General features: G+C 37.6%; 1 protein-coding gene across 2 annotated transcripts in view; it reads right to left on the bottom strand.

Moving 5' to 3' along the window:
- The window catches only part of LOC132565289 (zwei Ig domain protein zig-8-like), a 164,731-nt gene that overhangs the window by 116,336 nt on the left and 23,309 nt on the right, over positions 1-25,086 (bottom strand). The window contains exons 1-2 of one of the 2 annotated variants that reach the window (XM_060229926.1): positions 8,255-8,292; positions 7,505-7,599 (exon numbers count right to left, since the gene is read on the bottom strand). The gene's annotated coding sequence lies outside the window, so the exon portion shown is untranslated. Of the gene's footprint in view, positions 1-7,504; positions 7,600-8,254; positions 8,293-25,086 lie in introns of those variants that run through there. The other variant, XM_060229925.1, reaches the window with a different exon arrangement.

Below are 25,086 nucleotides of genomic sequence, written 5' to 3'. Positions count from 1 at the left end.
CTCGTTTTATATGGCCAACAGAACAACAAAACCTGTCGTCTGGAACGTCTGTCCAGACGGCAGACAGAAAGTCCAAATTTGATAACTGTCCAAATACGGTCGAAAGAACTGCTTATTAAGAATGCATGAGAACCACCAACTTGCTAGCATTGTCTGTCTATTCGGCCGACGGTACAGCGAAACTTTTTTTCTAAGTCTAAACCACTAACAGAACAGCCAAAAAACAACAAATCAAACGTCTGTCCATTCGACCACAAAACACAAATCAATTGTCTGTCCCCATTGATACATGTAACTGTCCATTCGACCGCCATAACAACAAAACCTGTCGTCTGTCCAGACGAGCGACAAACCAGCCTTTTCGTCCGCCTTTAGAACGGCCAAACGTATCTGATCACATGCCGGACAAAATTCAACTTTACTATCTCTCTACACAGAGGACAGAATAGAGAATGTCCGTCCACACAAGTGATAAGGCGCAAATAAACTCCAGCCAACCTTTAGGCAAGGCTAGTGTAATTTCACTTGTTCACCATAGAAAGTGTCATACTATTTTGTCAAAATATAGCATGTATTTTAAGAATAATTTCATTAATTTTGGGAACAAAATGACGGCATCATTACATCCAAGCTAATAACAAGGCTGTTTTAAAAAAATAAATCATTTAGAAATATCGAACATCGTTATCTCGAAGTCGTATAGGTCGAAGATATTGTTTAATTCGAAGTAATTCGTCAGAACCAGTCAAACTTCATACAAAACATTCAAACTTCATCAACTCAAATACATGGATGACTCCAATCTCCAAAGTCCAAACGACCTCGAGATAACGAGGTGCGACTCTCTATACTGAAAGACTGTTCAGATCGTAACTCTAACCGTGGTTTGAGATAACTGATATAGCGTGCTGCCTTAAGCTTGTGTCGTGACACAGCGTATGGTATCGATATTTTCTGTATCATACTATACAGTCTTATCTATTTATGTATCCTCCGTATGTAAACCATGATAAACTATTTAATTAGCAAAACAGTTTACATATACTCCCATGGGTGATTATATATTGCAAAAAATATGTCCGGGCGTTTCGATTTCCATATCTAGTTAGCATAATCAGACCTATCAAAGCTTATTTCCGTACTCAATTTGACCTAATTCTTAACCGTACCTTTTGTAAGTAGAAATTTCCTATCACTTTCTTTTGATGAACGGTTTAGTTCGAAATTACAACTTAACTTCTCTGTTCGATAGTATTTGGTCTTGGAATGGATTTTCAGTAATTACAGGTGAAGATAGTATCACATATTATCAGCTACTTAAAGGGGACTACCTAAGATGGCTTAATTAGGGGTTATAGACGAGAAGGTGTCTCCCTGAACACAGTGAGATCGAGTTACCGCCCCTTCTGTCACCTGTAAGGGATATCGGGGACATTTCGTTCAGGGTCACTTCGAACAAAGCATTTGTCTGACTAGGATTACCTGGTACGGATGACGTGATATTGTTAACTTATGATATAGTATTTCGCTGGCATAGTACTGGGGTAACTTGATGATAAATGTACAGATATATCGGTTTTATCGCATTCTGTGTGCAGGATAGTCTTGTTCAACACACACAATTAACCAAGGTAACAAAATCGCCGGAACGATGAACACGAACCCGAAATCAAATTATAGACTACCCAAGTACGAAAAATTACTACCACGATGTGAGACACGCGAATCTCACATAGACGCCTGTATACATGTGCATGATTATCTTGTGATATACGGCATTTCTTCGTTAATCCGGACATCTACGCCTTGACCGGAAGTCAACGGTTTATACAGCGGATAAATTGCTAATTTTGTTTCTGCCTACATTCTTGATTAGTTTTTACCCGAAAAGAATATCCGGATTACAAGATTTATGTACTTTTTTTTCGAAAGAAACTTGGATATTATATCTAACCTGATTCTCTTCAATGTGTCACTTTCACAAAAACGTGATATTTTATGTGGACAAGCTGAATATATCATTGTAAAAACGAAAAGCGGATTACAAAGCTATTGCGGTATGATTTTGTAAATGTTAGGAAATACCATCACTTCATACAAGTACTGTTGCTCTCCAATTATATCTTATTTTCTGCTAAGTAAACCCTGTTTTTCTCATTTCAGACCTTTCAGGATAAATAAAGGTCATGTTTGGCCAAAACGTCTTCGATATGATATCAATTTGTAATAGCACGGACAGTAAGAGGTTTCATTATGTCGCTGTTGGCTCTTCACATACGTTACCTTCTCCCGGCTCTATCAAGTTCCGGAAGTATGCAACCTGTATCGTTCAAGACATATGGAACCCATAACTTTATTAAAGATGGTTATATTATGACTTGGTTAATTCTTCAGCGAGTCTCTTGTTCGTAAATTGTTTAAGCCACAATTAATACATGTAGCTTTGCTCCGCTTTGAAAACTCGATTCATTAATGAACTGTAAATAGATTGGCTGGTACAGAGTTTTTATCTCCATAATTCTTCCGTCACAAGCTTTTAAACCGATAACATTCCCTTTAGCATATTTAAAAATAGACATGGAAAACTGCCTGAGCAAACCATGATTGAAAATGTCCATATTTTTGGATCAAAGATCAGGCAAGACTACAGTATATATAACAAGACACGAGTAAATTTTGATGTAGCATCACTTGTAACGAAAATGTAGTATTCAAAGTTCACAGTAATAACACTTTGATTAGATTATCGCTTTTCATCAGTCAAGGATGTTCCCATTGTTAATTGAAATCTAAGTGAAAAATATTGCGCGTATTTGCAAAAGATTTTTTTGGTAAAAACATTTCCATTGTATAACGATGAATTATTATAGTGTCCCGCACAAGACCATTAACGTGTAATACGAGATTTTTTCTTGATTGCTCCAAAACAATGTGTAGAACATTTTTATCGACAGAGTCAACATCGTGTTTTATTTCTTTCTGTTGTCTCATTTCACTTGAAGGTCACGTGGATAATTAACGAGCCAATGAAACAGCATGGACACCATTTTCTGCAAAATTACATCATGAATAAAATATGGTCTCTATTTTGTGGAAGGTTTTCTTTGCCATCTCTGTCCTTGTGTATACATACTGGTGCTGACAGTGAGCCGATTTACGGGTCATTTGCGTAGTAATAAATACATTACTTGGCGTGAATTATTGACGTAGAAAAAAAGCCTATTTACCCACTGTGTCGCGATGCAGTATGCATTGAAAGTCATGTTTGTTTACTGCACTGGAAACGTATATTCCGGAGAGTGACAAATTATGACGTATGACGTTTGTTATCAAGAGCTCGTGTGACGATGATGTTTATAATCAGAGCCAACAGAAAACGGCTTGCAGGGAAAACAAAACTTTATCGCGATAACAGAATGTTTCTTTTGTTCGTTTGCTTATTTGTGTAATTCGATAGAGTTGATACCATTAAAGTGCCATCACTACTAGTGACAAACGTTATCCTGACAATGGACGAATTAGTCCTTACTAGAAATATCAGAGTACATTAATATTTTTTACTAATACATGCATCTGCCAGTGCAGTTTGGCAAATATACATTATATATATATTCAAAATATGATAACTGAAATAACTTTTAAATAATCCGGAAAAAAGAAATCAATATGGACACATAAAGATCCGAATGATCAATAAGCACCGAGCTTTAAGGAACCAATAACTTCGTTGATGTGTAGAACAGTGATCGTCCCCGTTGTTTAGGTATAGTCCCACTTTTCCAGCGTGCCGTGGTTACGAGCCCCACAAAGCTGGTTTATAGTGATGACAGAATGTTGGAACCACTGACGGAATCACGTGCGGTGCAGAGTTCCTGAGTCCCTGTCTCAGATTCCTGGGCCATATGTCTATTATTCGGAATAAGGTTTATAGTCAAACTATTCAAATCCAACATTTGATCCCAAAAACATGACGAAAGGAATCGAGATAATCTGTTTTGGAATCCCGTAATAATGTTGTTTGAATTTCGTTTCTTACGCCACCTGCGTAAATAAATAGAATGCTTATTCAAGTTGTGGTCTGACGACCATATGTTATCAACAGAAATGTAATGAATGACAATACTACGAAAACCTGAAATCGGGATTCGGGAATTTTTTTCAGATCATTTCTATTTGTAGAATGTAATTATTGTCAGCGTCTGATTCGGGACAAAAAGACCATTAACTGTGATTAGATTTGTTGGCTTACATCGAATTGTAAATTATTCTTTCATTGGATAATGTATCGAATTATTAATTAAAAAAAAAAATATTTTGGGTTTTATTTATCTGTAAAATGAATGTATCTTTCAGTACTCGCTTTTGTTGTTGAAATGCGTTTATTATCCGCTTGAATCAAATACCATTCTTTCTGTTATTAAGCTTGTGATGCTTTTTTATCATATTTTGCCGACCACGTGTTGGGTTATTAACTCAAAAAGTGTGTGTGTTCTACTTTGTAAAAACCGATAACGAAAACAACCAATCTGGCACCTATTTCTTCATTATTTAAAAATGGCCGACAAAACCTGGCTCGTGTTTAAATTCAATGGTCATGCACAACAAACAAACAGCTGTTGATCTTTTTCATTATAGTTTAAGGTAGAAAGATTAATTGAAATTTTATCTTTACGTTGTATTACACACCTAACCAGGCGTATCGAGGCGAGGTTAGATAAATCCGAACGTTCGGAATTCTCTTCAATGACGGTTCTAGCCCTTTAATGAGGCGTTGTCATATTTACTGTAAGTCGAGGCGTATGTATTCACCCAGGTATTTTCATTGAATGAATCATTTCTGCGGTAGAAATTAATTTTTAAATAGCCAGTAACCATATCCTATTCTCCTAGCATGTTATGGGACCGGCTGTGGATGCGTACATTGGTAATTAGTGCGGCAATTAATCATGTGCTATGCGAGGAAGTGGTGGGTGAAGGAGAGGTAGTGTGATCGGGGAATAGGTTCCATGCATACCTATGTTTATATAAAAAAACGAAATCAAAGATTAGGAAGAAACCAACCGCCCTATTATAGAATGTGTCCTTAGTCGTTGTGTCGTGTATTGTTTGAACATCCGGTAAAAGAATTTAAACATCATTAGGTCATATATGTCAAAATGTCATTTTCACGGTAATGTTAACTTAAAGATTGCGTTATGAAACATGTTTACAGGCGTGCCACTTCCATTGTTACGAAAACAGATCGTCCTGTATTGAAGTCACATGACACTCTACCCAAATCGCTCTGGTTGGCATGCGACGGACTTCTCGTATGTTGCTTTTAGTGAGGTGGTCACCAGAAACTACAATGTACAAGAAACCCCTGCCTGATAAAAAACAAGCGCTCGACAATCGATATATTCTACATACAAATAAACTTGTCGTTTATGCTATTTTTACGGTTGTGCTTTTTTACTGAGTTATTATTTTCAAAATAACAGGAATGCTTGTGGATAGTCTGTGATAATCATTCTTGATAAAAAAAAAAAGAAGCTCGCGCCTGGCACAATACAAGCGTCACATCATTATTTATTTAAAACCCGGAAATAAATCGACATGAAATCACATGGCACTTCCTGTAAATATTCGTCGCCGATTGCACCGTTCACTGTAAACTATCATTTAGCTTGTAACTGCTTACCAGGTCTTACTGTCTGATTTTATTAGTCACGAAGTTAAATTTACATCGATAAAGTTCACCTTGCTAAATCAATAGATATACCAAGTCCTACCGGTCTTGAAATTTCATTGGTACAAACGCTCCTGAAGCCATTTCAAGTGCTATGGTGTCAAGAAAATTTATCAATTGATGATTCTCTAGGCAAATCATAACAAAAATGGAAGTCAATATAAAATGGAAGTATCGCCTATTGTCGCCTTCGTGCTTTCGAGGTCAACACGTGCACGAAGCAGGTTAGATGATTTCCTGGCGATACCCTCTGCCAGACAAACACGTACTTGTAAAATTTTCCGGTTGCGATCAACACGACTTGTGAAGAGACGTCCATGCTTTATAAGCAAAACGGTCGACAACCACGCAAGTCCCAGCGGTTGCATGAAAAGAATTGTCCCTCTCTGTCTTTGTCTAATCTCTGAGGCGACCATGGTTTAAAATTCCGGAATGTTATATGGTTAGACAAGGGTACTGGCTCGCTAATAAGCTTAAGGCGGCGCGGGACCACAAACAGCAATATATTCTGAGATGGCCAAGTGGCGCAGACGAGATTTTAAGTCTATGAAATCTGTAAATTTTTGTTCGGGATGCATTTAATTAAAGGTGTTTAAGTTAAATGAACATTGTGATGAGCAAGCATGCGCTGTTTGCGTTATGCGAACTGGCGTCTAACGCTGCTGGGAGGTTATGTGAAAACACATATTGAATTGCATCAAAATGTTTAAATATTCAAGAGAATCATTTAGCAACTCGCTCCAGTATATCTTTATACTACAAAATTTGTTCGATTCATTTACTATAACTCAATTTATAGAGTGAATTCATCGATGATCAAACAATGTCCGGGTTTCGAACTTCAAAGCTCATTTTCATTACCTGTGGTACGCATGCGTTAGGGAAAAAAAAGCTACGATATAGGAAGCAGGGTTAGTTGACGCATGCGCATTTACGGTTGAGTTGTTCTTTATTAAATGAAATATCTTTAAAATGAAACTGCGTTGGGAATATTCTTTAACTTACTTCAGACAAATATTCTTTTGTGATGTCACAATTTCAATCAGTTACAATTAAAAATAATAACTCGGTTAAGCACGATATCATACCGATTTACACCAAATAAATGTTAACTAAAAGAAATACCAAAACGTATTCATGACAATCTATGTTTTACAAAATTGGGATTGATAATACCTATATAAATAAGTATTGTATATTAGATAGAATTTGGTATAGAGAGGGGATAATGCCGATAATGGCGTGGTGTGTATGAAGAGCCTGTAGTCATCACAGGACCTTTCGGAGTAAAATATTTAACGTAAATCTATGATAACGCAGAACACAACACATGCACATTACATAGACGTGTTTTTAGATAGGTTTGTATATTATTTAACACACATTTACAAGGCTACCAAGTTGAGCAACATTACAGCTTGATTGCTATTATTCAATGGACTTGAAATATAAAGTTACTAAATTAAAAAAAAAAATCGGTGCTTTATTGCAATCTTCAATTTACTTGTCAAATTTAAATGAAATTTTTTTCAAAGCTAACTAATATTCGTCTGTATAACAGAAGACCAATGCAATTTAACTTAAGTCATAATGATAATTGCGGCATACCGGAAATCTGTTTTGACAATGGAAGAAACCGGAAGTCTATCTTTCACGGATATTTCTTGCAAACTGGAAATCCAGATGTGTCAAGTTCAGAACAAATATAAATGATTATGTATTATGTTATGTTATATCATCAGAGGTTACGTGATTACATGAATATGTGTTACCTACCGGAAGTCCAGTCTGTTCAAGATTCGTCAGTAAGAAGTCCGGATGATTCCGATATATGTGTTATGAGTACAGTTTATTGGTTTGCGTTACGTCATCTGTGAATAATAAAACATAATTTGTCAACGCTGAATAATGGTTTTTATACGTAGAACATGCAAAAACGGTTTATCTATCAAAACGTCAACACACTATGGTGAAATATCCCACAGCTTCGTCAGAGTTCGAGAAACGCAACAACAACAACATACAGTGGCACATGGTACACCATAGTTAACAATCAAGTATGATATACACCACAACATTAACAGTGGCACATGAAACACCATAGTTAACATTTAAGCACATGACACACTACAACGTTAACAGTGGCACATGGTACACCACAGCATTTAACAGTGGCACCTGGTACACCATAGATAACAATCTAGTATGATATACACCACAGCATTAACAGTGGCACATGGTACACCATAGTTAACAATCGAGAACGAGATATACCACAGTATTGATAGTGGCACATGACACACCATAGTTAACAATCGAGAACGAGATATACAACAGCATTAACAGTGGAACATGGTACACCACAGCATTTAACAGTGGCACTTGGTACACCATAGTTAACAATCACGTACGAGATACACTACAGCATTAACACACAAATACAAAATATATCAAAGCGTCAACGTCCAAGGACGGAATACGCAGCATCGACAGCAAGGGACGGTATCCACTACAATGGCAACACACCAGGACGAGTTAAAACTCAAAGTCAAACTCAAACAAGGACGGCATGCACTTCACTTTCAATACACAGGAACAGGATAAACCACCGGCAAAATAAACACAACATGAGGACGTAATATACCAGAGCTATGATACAAAGTTATGGAAACACTACAGCGTCAACACACAGGGAGAACAAACACGACAGCGTCGCACACAAATCCGATATACACCACAGAGTCACCAAATAAGGATATCATACACTACAGCGTCAACATACAAGGACAGCATACACCACAGCGTCAACACACAAGGACAGCAATCACTACAGCGTCAACACACAAAGACAACATACACCACAGCGTCAACATACAAGGACAGCAAACACCACCGTGTCAACACAAGGACAGCCTACACCACAGTATCAACACACAAGGACAGCATACACTCCAGCGTCAACACACAAGGACAGCATACACTACAACGTCAATAAGCAATGATAGCATACACTACAGCGTCAACACACAAGAACAGCATACACCACAGCGTCAACACACAAGGACAGCATACACTACAGCGTCAACACACAAGGACAGCCTACAGCACATCGTCAACACACACGGACAGCATACACTACAGCGTCATCACACAAGGACAGTATACATCCAGCGTCAACACGCAATGATAACATACACCACAGCGTCAACACACAAGGATAGCATACACTACAACGTCAACACACAAGGAGATCATGCACCACAGCGTCAACACACAAGGACAGCATACACTACAACGTCAACACGCAATGATAGCAAACACTACAGCGTCAACACACAAGGATAGTATACACCACAGCGTCAACACACAAGGACAGCATACACCACAGCGTCAACACACAAGGACAGCATACACTACAGCGTCAACACACAAGGATATCATACACTACAGCGTCAACACACAAGGACAGCATACACTACAGCGTCAACACACAAGGATAGTATACACCACAGCGTCAACACACAAGGACAGCATACACCATTGCGTCAACCCGCAATGATAACATACACCACAGCGTTAACACACAAGGACAGCATACACTACAGCGTCAACACACAAGGATAGCAAACACTACAGCGTCAACACACAAGGATAGTATACACCACAGCGTCAACACACAAGGATAGCAAACACTACAGCGTCAACATACAAGGACAGTCTACCTCACAGCGTCAACACACAAGGACAGCATACACTACAACGTCAATAAGCAATGATAGCAAACACTACAGCGTCAACACACAAGGATAGTATACACCACAGCGTCAACACACAAGGGCAGCAAACACCACAGTGTCAACATACAAGGACAGCCTACATCACAGCGTCAACACACAAGGACAGCATACACTACAACGTCAATAAGCAAGGATAGCATACACTACAGCGTCAACACACAAGGACAGCCTACAGCACACCGTCAACACACAAAGACAGCATACACTCCAGCGTCAACACAGAAGGATAGCATACACTACAGCGGCAACACACAAGGACAGCATACACTAAAAACACAATGATAGCATTCAACACAGCGTTAAAACAAGAACACATCACATTGTCAACATTCAAGAAAAATACATCACAGCGTCAATACACAAGAATGCGTCACATTGCCATCATTCAAGGACAAAACAAGGAGAGCCTACACCACAGCGTCAACACAAGGGGACAGCATATATGGCAGCGTCAACACATGAAGACAGCATACACCACCGCGTCAACACACAAGGACAGCATACACCACAGTGTTAAAACACAAGGATAGCATACACCAGAGTGTTAAAACACAAGGATAGCGTTCAACATAGCGTTGAAACAAGGACGAGACATGCTATATCATCACAACAACCATATCAACTACAGTGCCAATACACCAAAACAAGATACACCACATCATGAATACTGAAGGATAAAACACACCACAGCATCAACACACAAGGACGTGTCACATTGTCATTATTCAAGGACAAAACACACCACAGCGTCAACACACAAGGATGTGCCACATTGTCATCATTCAAGGACAAAACACACCACAGCGTCAACACACAAGGATGTGCCACATTGTCACCATTCAAGGACAAAACACACCACAGCATCAACACACAAGGATGCGCCACATTGTCATCATTCAACGACAAAACACACCACAGCGTCAACACACAAGGATGTGCCACATTGTCACCATTCAAGAAAAAATACACCACAGCGTCAACATAAAAAGACAATATATATCATCAGCTACCAAGGCCGAGAAAACACCGCGCCAGCACAAATTGTTAAAAAATGTCAAAATATATGAAAAATAAACCACGATGTTGGCGATCAATGATAAAACATAGCGGCGCACCGTTCCACAGAGTCAGCATCGAGTTTTTTTCTTTTTACATTTCTCATGCCTTATTCCCCTTTTTTTATTTAAGATATATATATCACAACCCTCATTTGCTTGTCACAGCATTATGTGATATAACGCATGTGACATCTCTGTGGAAACGTTGTGTGCTATGTACAACAACATTTAAATATTTTGTTAGGCTAAGTGTTCATTGCATAAAAGGAACCTGTTTGAAACAGTATGTCCACGACATTGGTAGTGCAACTAGAGCAATTTTACTTAAATTCCATTATTGAGCCACAGAATGGGTCGGTTCGATAAGAGACGTTTAGTTTTACCGCCACAGCTCATTATAAGTACGATGTCTAAAATGTGACATTTGGTCCCTCTAGAGAACCAAATCTCTATTAATCTTGCGAATGTTATTCGGTCGAAAATTCCCAAAGGTTGCTTTTTCTAGTTCGTGTTCCATATGTACAATGTGTGTTAGTATATACACGCTTTGCTTTGCTTTAGGAAATCAACATTCTGATGAAAACACAGAAAAAATTTAGTGTTCCTCTCGAATTCAAAATGATACAAAAATGCACATACAGAATAATTACATTGAAAGATCCTTCCCCTCTCTCTCTCTCTCTCTCTCTCTCTCTCTCTCTCTCTCTCTCTCTCTCTCTCTCTCTCTCTCTCTCTCTCTCTCTCTCTCTCTCTCTCTCTCTCTCTCTCTCTCTCTCTCTCTCTCTCTCTCTCTCTCTCTCTCTCTCTCTCTCTCTCTCTCTCTCTCTCTCTCTCTCTCTCTGTGTGTGTGTGTGTGTGTGTGTGTGTGTTACTATGGTAAGTTCGTTTTATTTCGGTTGATCATGAAGTATTGCACAACTTAAAGATTAAGGATTGATTGCAATCACAGCCATGGAGTAGAATGAAAACACACATCCAAACCATTTTTCTTTTCTTTATCTACTGAAATTAAGAGACAGAAAAAAACCAAATCGAAATCCTTAGAAATAGCATTCAAATACACCACAGTCAAAGCAGACTTCCGAGAGGAAGAAATAGATTGTTGAGTCTGACTTTCTTAATTGACCGTCTGCTAGATATAGACCGAAAGCATAGGCACATTGACAACATGTTCGTTTAGAATGCAATTAACCTGGTATGTCTAAATGTCGTCTGCTTCATGGCGAGTCTATCTTCTATCGACTCAAGTGGTTTAAGCCATAACTTCTATAAAGACTTAATTTCTGTCATTGTAAGCAGATATTTAATTACAAACGGAGATTCTCTGATAAATTCCTCTTTCGTTACGCCGGACCAGCTCGCGCAAGCTCGCACGCGCTGGTCTCGCACAGATAGGGCGTGTTAATCAATAACTTTTCTAAGCCTCCATACGTACATTCACAGATCGGAGTGATTTCTGTTTTAAGAGTACAGCAGTCGAAATTACCAACTGGGTTTTTCCTAATGTCAGGCTATACCAATCGTGTTTTTGGTGTACATATGATTTTCAAAGCTACGGTGAATAAATCAGTTCTTACCAACACCTTGAGGTCAGATGTCACTACTTTTACTGGTACTGAAACATCTATTTGCTGTCAGATTTGCCTATGATGGCGATATAACGGATGTTTCTAATTTGTAAATAATTGCTACACTTTATTAATGAGCATAAATTACAGATAATTACCTTTAATTATGAATAAACCATTTGGAGCATGCTCCCAAACTATTTGCCAGTGGCGATAGTATCGTTCGTGTCTAAATCTAGAAACATGCAGTTCTTGTTTCGGTGCATTTCGTCAAACCATGCATAATGCATTTAACAAAATGTATACGAAACCAAGCATTGCTGTATAGAATGCGCTGTATGTGGTTTGACCATGACTGCAGTCAGCTTATCATTCAAAAGGATGGAAACGGGCTCTTGTAAACTTTCTTCCTGCCATTTTTTGGACTTTGCCCTGTCCCATTCGATCTTAATAATTATAGGAAATTATGGGATAATAAATAAACAAAATTAAATACAAGACCAATTGATCCCATCTGTCTCTCTCCATATATCTTTTTTGGTCGACATTCTATATTCATGAAAAGGTATATACTGTGTTTATTCTTTTTATGCTGTATATATGTTTATGTTGCCATATGTATGGTAGCCAGTTGGGGCCATCTGGCAATCTTGCCTTGTCAACAGAGCTAGGAAGCGACAGCACGAGGCGATTGAGCGAAAGACAACACCGATTGAGAGTGTCTAATTCTCCCTTCCTCGCTGTCGTGATGTTGCCTTTTCGCCTCGCGAACAGAACTAGGATCTGGTTTCCAGTTCCGTTGAAGGTAAAACGTATCTCGAAATCACGATTTTTTAGAATCAGCTTTTTTATGGCGTGTTTCTGAAGCAGATCTGGTGTTTTTGTCCATGTTCCATAGTTAGTGCTACATTGTTCTTCAGTTTTTTAACGGAATTGGGGCCTGTCTCCCAGTTCCGTTAATCCGTTAAACAGAATTGGGGCCTGTCTCCCAGTTCCGTTAATCCGTTAAACAGAATTGGGGCCTGTCTCCCAGTTCCGTTAAACAGAATTGGGGCCTGTCTCCCAGTTCCGTTAAACAGAATTGGGGCCTGTCTCCCAGTTCCGTTTAACAGAATTGGGGCCTGTTTCCCAGTTCCGTTAAACAGAATTGGGGCCTGGCTCCCAGTTCCGTTAATCCGTTAAACAGAATTGGGGCCTGGCTCCCAGTTCCGTTAATCCGTTAAACAGAATTGGGGCATGTCTCCCAGTTCCGTTAAACAGAATTGTGGCCTGGCTCCCAGTTCCGTTAATCCGTTAAACAGAATTGGGGCCTGTCTCCCAGTTCCGTTAAACAGAATTGGGGCCTGTCTCCCAGTTCCGTTAAACAGAATTTGGGCCTGTCTCCCAGTTCCGTTAATCCGTTAAACAGAATTGGGGCCTGTCTCCCAGTTCCGTTAAACAGAATTGGGGCCTGGCTCCCAGTTCCGTTAATCCGTTAAACAGAATTGGGGCCTGTCTCCCAGTTCCGTTAAACAGAATTGGGGCCTGGCTCCCAGTTCCGTTAATCCGTTAAACAGAATTGGGGCCTGTCTCCCAGTTCCGTTAAACAGAATTGGGGCCTGTCTCCCAGTTCCGTTAAACAGAATTGGGGCCTGGCTTCCAGCTCCGTTAAACAGAATTGGGGCCTGTCTCCCAGTTCCGTTAAACAGAATTGGGGCCTGGCTCCCAGTTCCGTTAAACAGAATTGGGTCCTGGCTCCCAGTTCCGTTGCGCGGAACTGAGGTTGGTTTCTCCTTTCCATATTTCTTATAGGGAACTAGGGTCTGGTTCCCAATTCCGTTGTACTTAAAGAGAATTAGGAACTAGGAACCAACTCTCAAGATCCCGGTTTTTCAGGGTTTTGAATAAAAATACTGTAGTGTTTATAGCATACTATCTCTATATTGATGAGTTGTCCGTTCGGTAGCAACTAAGAAAAAACTTCCTTTGACCTTTAGCCATCTATAATGCTTCGCTGAGTTAACAGTCAACATGTTTGCCAGGCCTGCTACAGCCTTCTAGGAAAACGATTAACTGGACACGTCGGTAAAAGATAGAAAATGGCTTAGGCGTGGAATAACTGTGTTCCACAGACTTGATTTGAATCAGAATGGTTTCCAGTCGAACTCCTGCATACAATAAAAGCATGGGTCTAAAAATGTCGCTTCCGGTTTTCAGAAGAAAAATGTTTCCATGATTGAAGAGTTCTCCTTTGTGATAGTTGGTCAGGGAGTTGGGTGAAAGCCTAGGGCGAGCATTTATCAGCAGATGTTTTTTACATACCACAGACTGCACTTTTTTTCTATTGTCTGTTTGGAACAATGTCACAACTTAGAGGGACGATAACTACATACATATGTGTCCTTGACAAATTCAATTGAAATACGTCCAATATTTGTTTGAAAGGTTTTCATTCCGTTAAGCATCAATGCAATATGTGGGACGGGGTAAGCATTTTGTAGTAGCTGCCAGTAGCAACCTTATCGAACACCAACCGGAAGGCTCGCTATATGTTATGTACCAAAATGGTAGAGGGTCTTGAAAAAAAGGACACAATCACTTCAGCACAGAAAGTTCAGGGACACTAATTCGCTTTCTATGAAGCATAACCTGAATGAAGTAAGGATCGAACCACACACCTTGTCTTCATTGGAGGTTATAATGTCGGATGTTCTACAAACTGAGCTATTATCAGCACATATGTCCTGTAGACAAAAACTATTAACAGATGCCTAAATAAAGCACATTGCTGGTTACAGTGCGTATTATCAGAACTGATCCGGGTTCAAATTATCCTACATTGTATGTATGAACAGGATATTTCCACACATTTTAGCGAAAATCAATGACGATCTCGTGTCGTTGATATAAGACAAGCATTTATATGACTTACAAGCAACAACAAGAAGTGTGAATTTAACAGGAGCGAAAATCGCCGAGATTTTTCATTAGGACCTTCTGTCGTAAAATCTTGGCAAGGTAACATATGATCAGTACCTCTATATCACGCTTTCGATATATAATTAGGTCACTTCTTAGCATCTCGTGTACATGAATGGATAATGAAAGAGAAAAACAAATAAAATATTTTAATTAGCAAATCCGAAATCGAACGAATTAATGAATGAATCCAATTCACATAGATTATGTCTCTATCTGTTGGAGATAAAAAAAAATCCGTTCAGATAATCGAAGATTGGATGAGATAGAGATAGACATCTATATAGTTTATGAGGTAAGCTAATTCAAAAATAGAAATTTTTGATAATGACAAAAATATTAAATGTTTTGAAAAAGCTGAGCCATGCTATTAATTCACAACATTTCATTAAGATGTGCAAAACAGTCACCTGCGAACAGTAGCCTTATGTGTAGTTTTAAGAGCTTGCCATAGCAATAAATTGTCAACATGACTCTTTTATAGTTTTTATATGGTATCAGCGTTCCCTGTTCTCGATTTTATTTCTTAGTGAATCATTTATTGGTTGTATTTCTATTTTACAAGTGTAAATTTGAAATAGTGATTCAGACTGACTGGCCCAATTGTCAACAACGTGCAATTTACTATGTAGTAGTGTTATTGCGTCAATGGAGCATGCTAAAAAAATCTAAAGATTTCAATTCAGAAAGTTTCGTTTTATTTCATGAAATGAATTTGAAGATATTAAACTCGAATTTATGGGACTTGAGTTGAAGTTCAATCCATTTATCTGGAATATTTATAAGACCGGTTGTCACAATCTTCGACATATTTATGGCTATCGTGCAGGGTGCAGTGCAAATTGATCAACGGATCAAAGTAGACTAAAACAGACACATCTATGGTAGGGTCCAAGATTTAAAGGTAATTTCTGAACAGGTAATACAGCATTAAAAACATTCGAACCTGTGACCTGACAAGCAGTAAACATGTCAACCGAGGCCTGCATTTGTACCCCAGAATAGATTCTGTGGAACGCTTATCGATCTTGATCATAATCACGCCGACCTTGCATACCCTGCCAAGAATTCAATCAATGCATGCAGTAAGGTCGACAGACTGTATGCATAGATAAATTTCTATATATTTATACAGAAATACCCTGTATGTTGCTGCGTTTCCCTCGCCCTCTCAAATCCCAGGACATTCATCTCGGGCTTAAATCTGATACTACGTCATCAATAATTAATGGATGGAGAAGATAGCAGTTGTAAGACGGCTGACTAAAGCTAATTAGATCCCAGGTGAAAACAGACAGATTTTGTGCGGTTATCTGTTGCGAGGTGACAAACAATATTGGCGTGATCTTCGAATACACTACGTGTCCGACCGGAAAATCGATCCGAAAGAAAAGGGAATGCGTCTAATTTGATACATTCGACATTTGGTATATTTGTTATTCAAAACCCCGGAAGATCAGATATAAAACTAGCATTATTCAGCAAAATTCGTAATAATGTGCACTATTTTTCGAAAATTGATAATGCTCATGAACGACTAGACTAGATTTTGACCAAATTTGGTCAGAAGTATCCATTGAGGAAGGGAAATCCTTTTTCCGGGGTAGAGGCGGCGGTGACCACTACATGAAGTGAAACAGATGCTTTAAAACCTTCTTCTGTATGAACGTCTGGATTCTGTCCAATTTAATCTGAATCATTGTTGGGTGAAGGGGAATCAATTTTGAATAGAAAGTGGGTCTGGACCCCCGTGGCGGGAGGGGCAGGAAGGGCAGGGTCGAGTAGAGGATATCTTTGAAATGCTTTTCATTTCGTTGGATGAAGCAGCGATTCTAGTAAACTAAACAAGATGAGCAATACAGGACCGATGCGTCTCTTGTTTGTTTGTTTGGTTTTATTTTTCGTCTTCTGGTATTTGTATTTTGTCATTTATTTATTTCATCTGTATTTATAATGTGTTTCTGGCAGAATCAACAAAGACAATCGAATTTTGGGTATTAAAGTGCATCCTGCTATTAATTACCACTGTAACTGACGAGTATTTTAATAGATACCGTTATCTTGTGCTATTTGTTGACGTTGAGAGCTAATAACATAAAACATAAAAGTTTGTATGCACTTTAAATGATGACCAAAATATGTTCTGTTATGTAGAAACCATTCCGGGTTTTGTTTGATTACCGCTCATTAGTTGAAATACACGTGTAATTTAAGTCCATATGTTCATCATTTTATTCAACTTAAATAAAACATTAATCTGCTTTCCTTTGCACGTTTGTTCTATTGAGAGTGTATTAAGCTTTATTACCACACTGTTTTTAAAATAAAACGAACGTTACAAACAATGACGCCATTTCACTATTTCGTGGTATGAAATTAACAATATCCAACCGCCATGCTTGTTTAAAATACTGGTAAAGAAATACTGTTTCTGAAAAAAAACAGTTGTCTGGGACAATTTCATAGGGATTAAAGGCATATCTTCTACATCCCACTGTCTTTCAAAATAAATTTCGAATTTATGAAAACATTTACATAAAACCGGAAGTGACAAAGATAGATGGCGGCAGATTTCCTGTCGCGGTGGGTTTTAGTTCGTTTCTGGAGACGAACAAAGCGCATATCACCTAGTATAATGTCAGTAGGTTGTTTTAGATATGGGCGTCGACATTTCACATGTCAAATGAATTCAAATGCTTAATACAGTATTGAAAAATAAGTAGAATTAATAAATATATTAAAAAGAGACATGCGGTTAGCTGCCCTGCAGGCAAAGCGTAAAAAATGTTCCTGCGGCCACATTACACGATCCCAAAGGGCGGCTGAATTTAAGATATTTATCGTTTCTCTATTTTCTAAAGATCTCGCATCTTCCTAAAATCTCAATGGCACTGCCTCGCTTTTAACCTTTAGTCAAACGTTCGCCAATGTTAGGGAAGCTTTTGATTATGTCTTCCTGACCGAGACATTCCAAAAGTCTTTAAAAATGTGCCGTTGTCGGTAAAATTTGAGCGGTTGGGTGTCCTGCTGGAGGCCTTACTCGAACATTACGTAGATTTCCAAAATACACGTACTCAACACATTTACTTATATATTTATATGCACTTGTATACACCGTGAGAGCGTCCGCAAATTACAAAAGTTGTTGATAGGACGTTGAACAATACAATACAAACGAAAAAAAAAACTTTTAGAATCTGCAGTCAATCCAGGTTAGAAGAAGAATTTGTGATAAATATTGATAAATTTGTCTGGCGGCGGTAAAATTATAAAGATTATTGTATGATTCAAGAATGAACACAACTGTGATAGTTTTGTTTCAACGCAGATTACACACGCATCATTTGCATTTAAATCTAGGACTGGCATCATTGTGGCCAAAGAACGTGGATTGTGGTGCACATGATGTAAAAGACCGTGTGAAGTACGATAATAAATGGTTTGGTGTCTGTGTCAGGGTGACGCCGTTGGCTCCTCGCTTTCTAGTATACCACGGGTCAGAGTATTAATGTCCGTCAAACCTATCGCGACATCTAGAAGTACGAGATTACCAGCTTTAAATGTCAAAAACTCAGGATTGATATCAAGTGATATTTACATCACTGTCGTTGAAGCCTAATAACTACAGTTAAAACTGTAGGAGATAAAAAGAAAGGTCGTTTGTCAAACCAATTTATTCCTTCAGAAGTTTCCAAATAAAAGCATGTCAACACTCAGACAGGTGAGTTCTACAACTATTACAAAATAATCAATTATTGTTCTGCTGAGGTGATAAACTTCCGTTTTATTATAATAATTCTTATAATTTAGGGTTAATTAATTGACTAAAGAACATTAGTTTATTAAAAGAATAATTCGCTCCAGATAATATATTTAATTATATATTCATTTATTTTATGACGGATTCTACACTTCCTTGGAATCGCCGGTCTTGCTGTATAAATACATATAGTTTTATATTACCAGACCGACCTTGCGATTTTATCTTTTCACCAGATATAAATTGCACAGCCGCAGGGACATAGAAATAACATCCCTGGATCATAAAGCCCTTTCTATACTATTGATAAAAAATATACAGAGGTCTCAACCAACCCACTCATCAACGGCATCGTCCTGACCACTGCCATAACATCGACGCTACAACGTGATAAACTATTCTTATTGTGCGTACCAGCATAATGGTAGGGAAGCAGTTATGTCAGACCTTGTAACCTTTGCCAAATTTGAAACTGTTGGACGTGCCAATTAATGGAAAGTTAGCCTTTATTATATAGTCTGCAGACAGTTTGTTTGCCTTGGAGTTCGATACCAGGTCAGGGATGAGAAATAGATACGGATGATAAGTTTGATGTGTGCTATAAAATATAAGGGCATTTCAGTACATCGTCATTTAAGCAGACAACGGTCTAATCTGTTCAAAGGACAGTTGATGGTATTACAAATATATCTTATTTATTTTTTCCCCGCTCCATTGTCCCTTTTTATCATGCATGTTGGTTTCTTTATTTTTAGATCAAAGATCAGAGAATTATTGCACATGACGTTTCCGCTTGTAAAAATATTTTCAATCGAAATAAATTTAGACTCTGAATCCTAGAATGTCTTAAGGGAATCAAATTTCACGCAGTTTAGTCTTTTGAATTGAATTATTTCAGAGGCGATGCCTTGTGACGTAAAAAATGGCTAAGACAATTTTTGTTTAAATGAAAATTTTAGTTTTGTCTTGTGTCATTTGTTATTATCGAACATTTTGTCGTCGTATTAATTGTATACCCATTGGGTTATCACGATGAATGATTAAAAGCCATTTTCTTTATTTCAGTAGAGATAGCCACCTGTTCGTTCAATATAGATTGTTTTGTGTGATCGCTACATATATAGGGAGGAGGATGAGTGGGGGAGGTGACTGGGTATAGAGGAACCTGCTTCGGGCAAAAGAATTTTTTTTTTTTTGTTTGTTTTTGTTTGAAAAAGATAACAAAATCCGTTAACATCAGTACTCGACAAAATGGGCAGAATTCGTAATCCCCGCCCGCACGCATCACTGATCAAAGAGCAATAATTAAATTCAATTGCAAAAATTATCAGTTTAGCGGCTAACTGTCTTTTGGGATTAATGCTTTCCTGATGGAAATTAATATAACCCGGAAAACAGATTCCCAACATGATTCGCAGCCGTCGTTTCGTAAAGGCCATAGGGATGGAATGTTGTAGTAGTTTCGTATCTCTTTAATCGATAGAAAAATACTTTTTTATGTTTTGATAATAACTCTGATCAGTCCTCGTTAATGTAGCGTAAATTGTAGAGTACAGCTGGACACCGATTGATGGTGGGCTCTCCTTCGTCTAAACTGATTACTATAATTTGATTGAAAATCAATGATCTTCATCTAAATTCGACTAATTCAAACATCTGTACAATTTCAATCCGCCACAATTTTAAGCTCTGACGTCATCAATTTGTAATCACAAACAACGCATTATTCCCTCAAATAACATGGGATTAAAGAACAATGCACTGTTTTTGAAACCGTAGTTACATTGTAGAAAAATCGTCCCTTTTTTTCTCTCTCTCTCTGTGTCTATTTTTCACCCTCTTTGTTTCGTTGCTTGTAATATATATGTGTACCTTCAGTACAACATATCTCGAATTTTCTAAACAAAAATAAATTTTATAACAATTAAATGTAAGAAACGGGAAAAACTGATCACTTGGATCCCTAAAAGTCCCACGTGAGCTGTTAGGTCCGTGCGATGAATTTTAACCCAGTGTAAGATGCTCGTGCTATCCACTACGCCATATGACCTCACAAAGCAAATGTTTCAATAAAGTGGTGAAATGCAAGTACAATATAAAAGGTGATGCATTATCAAAGGTGAAATAATGAATAACGATAATGTTAACAGTGATGCGTACAGGACGCACCTTGTCGAGTTTTCCCCAATATCACTAATAATATGTTCAGAGATCAAATTCATGCTCGATTAATTGGACATGCATTTCTCTCATCTGTTTTAATTTTATTGCCTCCCTGGACACGTCGGCTTTATTGAACCTGGAAATTCTCTGACAGCGTGGATACACTGTTATACGGTGGCCGACTTTAGTATAAATAATTGATTTCAGTACGCATGATACTTACTAAACTTGTCGATGGATTCGCGAATGTGATACTGAAATTCAAAGAACCTACATCTAACATCTTGATAGGTAGTATGTGTAGGTATAGCAATACGATGGTTTACTATTGGCGTATTTCATGATATGATAACATTTTCCAAAAACTTCTTGTCGAAAAATTATCTCCTTCGTGTTAATTAATAGCATGTTTGTGGTGTTCCACGTTCACTATGCCTGTTGTATCCTGCAGTTTTTAACTACACAACTATCATTCAAGCGTCCTTGAGACTCGGTGCCAAAGCAAATTCCAAAACGCAATGATGATCAAGATGTATGTTAGAACACTGCGAACCGTACAATTATCTAACGGCTTAATGAAGTTTGGTGTACTTTACGTAGAAATAACAATTAAACAAGTACATTTGAAGTCTCGACTAAATTGGTCCTCAACATGAATGTACAATTAACATTCTTACGATAAAGTGAATCTTTCACAACAGTTGAAGTTAGCATAACAGTAATGGTTTTTTTTAATTCAAGTGTGGAGTTAAAAGAGAAGACAAAGACAAGTCCGGTGGAACGGAAAATACATCAGGAGGAAAAACAATCACATTTTTTTACTCTAATTATTATCTTATTTCAGCGTTCCAATATTTTCAGAACAATTTTTGCAGCATAGTGATTATACCATTAACGCATTTGCAGTCGAAATGGACAGAACAATATCACTCTAATATGTACGGAACAAAGCAAGTATCAAGGTAATGTTGTGTGGTAAATGTTCCCAAACATTGTTAGCTCCAATGATTAATGACAAAGGATATTTCTCATTGTATTTAGGCATGTAGCGGAAAAATATCATAATCCAACTTCCTGTTAATGTCAATAAATTGATGACGTCATTATGTAGATTAATGCGAAGATAATATTCATTGAACGTTACTATGGTTAATTATTTTCAATAAGACAGGCCGGCCGCTTTCTCTTTTAGAGGAAAAGACCAAAAAAAACCCAAAATATCCAAGACGTCATGATCCTTTCAATCCCAGTTATTCACATCAGCGTCAAAAATAAGTTATGTAGAATGTTTTTTCTGTAATACTGCGTGCGTGTTTTGTGTAATTTTCAAATAAGAATGCATAAAAAATAAACAATGTCACTTTATTTCTAATAACGTTTTTTATATTTAATATATCAACCTTCTTGGATAAAGTCCTTGACCCAGATTTGAATGTTTAAATTAAAACTTAAGTAGACTTTATATTCCATATGTCTAACTGCTTGTGAATCACTCTTACAGCTTCAGTTATCGAATCTACTTTTATGTTCTATTGGTGACAGTTTCGCATGAAGAAAGACATACTGCGCACAATCGGCTCCCTTGACAAAGTAAAGATATTTAAAGTGTCACCAACGAAAGAAAACGCGAGACAGTTATACGTACACAGGCAATAATGAATCAGGGTACAGGCCACAAATGTTTCAAATTTTAGAAGAAGTGTCATTTTTCGTCTGCAGACTTGATTCTAGCAATTCCCTATGTACTGACCGCATTGCTATATCAGACAGATACTACCAAATCCGTTTTAACAGAAGCATACACATATAGTTGTAATGTATATACGAGTACTGGTAGAATATATACATATATATATACATATATGAACGATGTAGAAATAATTTTTAATTGATTTTGATTTGTTGAACTGATATCAGAAATATAATTTGATATTTTTCATTAAAAGAAAGTTAAATATTTCCCCCGCCTTACATTGACACACTATAATACAGGGATGACAGTGAAACAGCTCGGACCATACTTCATGATGGAGACCTTAGACTCAACAACGTTAATTGGCTGTCGCAGGTGAACTTTACAGGATTAGATACCCATGTCTAGTTCTAATGGCTTATCAGTGTATAGGTTTGCTGCATTGTATTATCTGGTATGTCTGAAATAGTTGTGTTTCTATGGTTACATCTTTAGCCGGAATCATTCGGGAGTTTTCGTCAGACTTGATTTAATTATAATAACAGGATGAAGTTTCGATTACTCAATGAAAAGTTCTGCTGAAAATGCGGTACTAATGCGGATAATGTAACAAGGAGCGTACTGATGCTATATGTAAAATAATATATCAAAGAGTGGCGATGGGATACTCAGATCTGTACCGCTGATACGTACTGTATACCACTGAGTGGTAACCATGGTGTTCATAGCTGTGTTAACAACATGTACCACGTCCTGTAGAGTGACTATTGCTATTAAAAACATGTTGTTTTATCATTTTTAGCATAGCACTAAAGAACATTGTAATATACTCAGATCAGTGCCAAACACAAATATAATTCACCCTGGTGTGATTATTTTAATGTTCAAATCTGTGCCTACAACACGTGCATTATACCATAGAGTGAGAAGTGAAATACTCATATTGGCATCAATAACACGTATTGTGTACCATAGAGTGATAAGTGAAATTCTCAGATTGGCATCAATAACACGTAGTGTGTACCATGGAGTGATAAGTGAAATACTCAGATTGGCATCAATGACATGTAGTGTGTACCATAGAGTGATAAGTGAAATGCTCAGATTGGCATCAATAACATGTAGTGTGTACCATAGAGTGATAAGTGAAATGCTCAGATTTGCATCAATAACACGTATTGTGTACCATAGAGTGATAAGTGAAATACTCAGATTGGCATCAATAACACGTATTGTGTACCATAGAGTGATAAGTAAAATGCTCAGATTGGCATCAATAACATGTAGTGTGTACCATAGAGTGATAAGTGAAATGCTCAGATTGGCATCAATAACACGTATTGTGTACCATAGAGTGATAAGTGAAATACTCAGATTGGCATCAATAACACGTATTGTGTACCATAGAGTGATAAGTGAAATGCTCAGATTGGCATCAATAACACGTATTGTGTACCATAGAGTGATAAGTGAAATACTCAGATTGGCATCAATAACACGTATTGTGTACCATAGAGTGATAAGTGAAATACTCAGATTGGCATCAATAACACGTAGTGTGTACCATAGAGTGATAAGTGAAATGCTCAGATTGGCATCAATAACATGTAGTGTGTACCATAGAGTGATAAGTGAAATGCTCAGATTGGCATCAATAACATGTAGTGTGTACCATAGAGTGATAAGTAAAATGCTCAGATTGGCATCAATAACACGTATTGTGTACCATAGAGTGATAAGTGAAATGCTCAGATTGGTATCAATAACATGTAGTGTGTACCATAGAGTGATAAGTGAAATGCTCAGATCAGTGCCAACAACAAGTATATTTAAGCATGGGGTGATTATTGTAATGCTCAGGTTGGCATCAATAACACTCAGTTTGTACCATAGAGTGATTAGTGAATTATGCTCAGATCTGTAAATCAACCTATTTCGATATGCTTCAAAGTGATGAACAATTAACAATACCATGTACAAATGCAAAAGGTTGCAGCACTGCTCGGATAAGCATCATCAACGAGTAGAGTATACCATAGAGTGCATTTTTTTCTGGAAAAAAATGTCAACCCAGATATTAAACAAACAACGATGAATGGTGAAAACATTGCAATTCTTATTCACAGGATTCCACCTACTTTTTTATTTTATGTTGTCAGCATTTTTGTTAAAAAGAAGTGTATTGTTGTACATGAATACGGGATTTATATAAAGGCCTATTAACACCTATAAGCGTCTCGAAGTCAATCGATGCAGTCGGGCCATTTTTCAAAATCTCTTGGGTATTTCACGACCTCGAAGGCAGTAACGAACGGCTATAAACTCAAATATACTGACAGATCGCTGGCAATATCACGAAAG

Source organism: Ylistrum balloti, unplaced genomic scaffold (assembly GCF_031769215.1).
Source record: "Ylistrum balloti isolate Yb309-2 unplaced genomic scaffold, AGI_CSIRO_Ybal_v1 Utg369710, whole genome shotgun sequence".
Taxonomy (NCBI): domain Eukaryota; kingdom Metazoa; phylum Mollusca; class Bivalvia; order Pectinida; family Pectinidae; genus Ylistrum; species Ylistrum balloti.
This window is presented reverse-complemented; position numbering and strand designations above follow the sequence as displayed.